This window comes from Ovis aries, chromosome 3 (genome assembly GCF_016772045.2).
Source record: "Ovis aries strain OAR_USU_Benz2616 breed Rambouillet chromosome 3, ARS-UI_Ramb_v3.0, whole genome shotgun sequence".
In the NCBI taxonomy this organism is placed as follows: Eukaryota; Metazoa; Chordata; class Mammalia; order Artiodactyla; family Bovidae; genus Ovis; species Ovis aries.
The window spans coordinates 13,421,860-13,425,621 of NC_056056.1; the positions used below are offsets into that span (position 1 = coordinate 13,421,860).

Sequence of the window (3,762 nt, forward strand, 5' to 3'; positions counted from 1 at the left end):
CAGGGGAATTAAAGAAAGGAAAAATTATATACAACATCCCATGAACTAAGAAGGATGAACCTCTCATTCTCTGCCAAGAGGAGGAAAAAATACTGTTGTACTACATTTACTATTCTCCCTAGATTTGCCCTGTGGATTATTTTCACAAATATCCAAAACAGTGCAAAAACAAAAAAGCCTTTAGAATTATGCAACAGAATTTGCTTTAATAAAATATGAGGGCTCTCTGACTTCCCTGTCTAAAATATCTCCACCTTCACTCCCCAGTCAGCTCCATTCTCTTATGTTGCTCTATTTGCTTAACAAAATTTATCCGTACCTGATACTATGTTACGTATTTGTTTGTTGATGATCTGTCTCCCAAAGTACAACATAAACTACACAAAGGCAAAGATTTCTCAGTTTTATTGCTATGTTCCCAGTAAGGAAATAGGACTTTTCCCAGAATAGGAACTAAGGAACTTGAATCAGAGAGGGCCACCTCTGGGAATTTCTAAAGGAAAACTCTTCTTCTGTCTCTCCAGCTTGCAATACAAGGCCCTTATGATGCCCATGAATTTGGGAAGGGAAGACCACATCAATGACCATAAGCTGGACAAGCTTTCCCAGGACAGCTACTAACAGTGACCAAATAGAGGAAACAAAGACTTGCTGGGTTATCATGATTTGGGCTGTGGAATTGGAACATGACAAATAACAAACCTTCTTGTATATAACTAGACACAAGTCAATGGAAGTACTCAACCAAACCAGGAGAGTCTCTGAATTCATCCTCCTGGGACTCTCCTCCCGGCCTGAGGACCAGAAGCCACTCTTCATCCTCTTCCTCATCTTATAACTGGTCACCATAACAGGGAACCTGCTCATCATCCTGGCCATCCACTCTGACTCCAAGCTCCAAACCCCCATGTATTTCTTCTTGAGTTTCCTGTCTTCCACTGACATTTGCTTCACAACAACCATTGTCCCCAGGATGCTGGTGAACTTTCTGTCACATAACACCATCTCCTATGCTGGGTGTCTGACCCAGATGTATTTTATATATGCCTTGGGCAACACTGACAGTTGGCTTCTAGTAGTCATGGCCTTTGACCGCTATGTGGCCATCTGTGACCCCTTCCATTATGTCACGATCATGAGCCATCACCGCTGTGTCCTGCTGATGGCCTTCTCCTGCTCATTGCCTCATTTCCACTCACTCCTACATACACTTCTGCTGAATCAGGTCACTTTCTGTGACTCTAATATTATCCACCACTTCCTCTGTGACTTCAGCCCTCTGGTGAAATTATCCTGCTCCTCCACATTTGTCAATGAAATTGTGATGATGATAGAAGGATCTGTTTTTTTGGTGACTCCCTTTCTATGCATTGCTTTTTCTTATATACGAATCCTCCTTGCGGTTCTCAAAATTCCCTCAGCTGCTGGGAAACGGAAAGCCTTCTCCACGTGTGGGTCTCACCTCACTGTGGTAACACTCTTTTATGGAAGTATCTTCTATGTCTATTTACAGCCTGTGTCCACCTATACCGTCAGGGACCACATGGCAACAATTGTCTACACAGTTTTAACTTCCACCCTCAATCCTTTTATCTACAGCCTGAGAAACAAAGACCTGAAGCAGGGCCTGAGAAAGCTGTTGGTTGGAAGGAAACCATAGGCAGCACCCTCTTGAGAAACACACGTGTGGATTCTGCTCCACTTGAATCTGGTTTCTGCTGATTCTTGGTAAACAAGCAAGTTCTTGGAGGTTAGCTTTTTTAACCCATGTGAGATGAGGCATTATGGGTAATTACATCCAATGATGATCCTTCAGTTGGCTCTGCCTCTGCTTAATCAAGATACTTTCCCTCTCTATTTCTCCTCTCTCCTATGAAAAGTCATCACACTGAATCTTCCAAATGAGATGCTTTAAACTAATCCTTTTTCCCACGGATACTTCCTGAACAAATTGAGCTCTTTTCAAGACTTATCCACCAACATCCTTCACATTTCAGCATATCGCTAAAAATAATTTCCTAATTTGTAGCTCTTGGATGCCTTTGTAAACATTTGAAAAGGGAAAGGAAGAAAGGAGAGGCAGGAGGAGGAGAAGGAGAAAGTACATTTTTGCTGATTTTCAATTTGAAGATTTTCATAATTCCTCATTTTTCTTTCAAAATTTTTTTGTTTAAAACTTAAGTTTTCACTTTTTCTCTTCTCTTTTTCCATTCCCCCTTTATTATATTGCTATGTCTTTCTTTCTTTTCAATTTCCTCATTTTTTCCAAACAATTAAAAATTGCTAATGACTAGAAAGAACAAGAACCAAGAAATTATCCATTCCACAATAGGAATGTTGAAATCATTTTTTTCTCCATCTCTTCCTACAACTATCTGTTTAAAATATATAATTTAATATTTCTTCTAGAAATTCCAAGTCTTTTTTTAGTATAGAAACATAATACAAAAAATTTTTAAGTAAAAATTTTTAAATTACCATAACCTCATGACCTAGAGGCAGCGACTGGAAATATAAAATTACACAATCACTTTGGAAAGCAGTATGGAAATTCTTATAAACATGAAAGTACTCTATGTTTATTAAAAACTCAAAAATATTCATAGTATTTTATATCAGGAAAAGCTAAACACAAATTAAATGGTCATCAACAAGAAATAGATGACCAAGTCATCAGTAAAACGTTGTACACATAAGATTTGTCATTTTACTAAATAAAAATTATTCCTCAATTGAAAAAAAAAAAAAGCTGAGGACCTGGAGATAATAAGCAAAGGCTTTGGGGATGATTCATCACTGGTGCACAATAAAGATTAATACCAGCCAAATGTGTGCTTCATCTGAATACAAGGAAATGAGAGGGTCAAGGGTAATGTCACCCTTCACCTCACAAAATTTACCTTGAACTCACCAATTTTCTCTTTGTCTCATGTGGTGGCTCAGACAGTAAAGAATCTACCTGCAATGCAGGAGACCCAGGTTCAATCCTGGGAAGATCTCTGGAGAAGGGTATTGCAGCCCACTCCTGTATTCTTGTCTGGAGAATTTCATGGACAGAGGAGCCTGGTGGGCTACAGTTCCATGGGGTCACAAACAGTCAGACACAACTGAGCAACTAACACTTTCACCAGTTTACTCTTTGTCTTGGGAATCCAATTGATTTAAGTTAACGGTACTATTTACATGTCCATACCAAAGGAGACAGTGCTGCTGAGAATTCTATTTAAATTCCAATCATATACACAATGGAGTATTACTCAGCCATTAAAAAGAATACATTTGAATCAGTTCTAATAAGGTGGATGAAACTGGAGCCTATTATATAGAGTGAAGTAAGCCAGAAATAAAAAACCAATACAGTATCCTAATGCATATATATGGAATTTAGAAAGATGGTAACAATAACCCTGTATGCGAGACAGCAAAAGAGACACAGATGTATAGAACACTCTTTTGGACTCTGTGGGAGAGGGAGAGGGTGGGATGATTTGGGAGAATGGCATTGAAACATGCATGTATAACATCATATAAGAAACGAATCGCCAGTCCAGGTTTGATGCAGGATACAGGATGCTTGGGGCTGGTGCACTGGGATGACACAGAGGGATGGTACGGGGAGGGAGGTGGGAGGGGGGTTCAGGATGGGGAACACGTGTACACCCGTGGCAGATTCATGCTGATGTATGGCAAAACCAATACAACATTGTAAAGAAATTAGCCTTCGATTAAAATAAATAAATTAAAAAAAAATTCAGGGGTAGT

General features: G+C 39.2%; 1 pseudogene; it reads left to right on the top strand.

Annotated features, from left to right (window-relative positions):
- Nucleotides 1-718: 718 nt before the first annotated feature.
- LOC101120318 (olfactory receptor 1L8-like) lies at nucleotides 719-1,660 on the top strand (annotated as a pseudogene).
- Nucleotides 1,661-3,762: the final 2,102 nt, after the last annotated feature.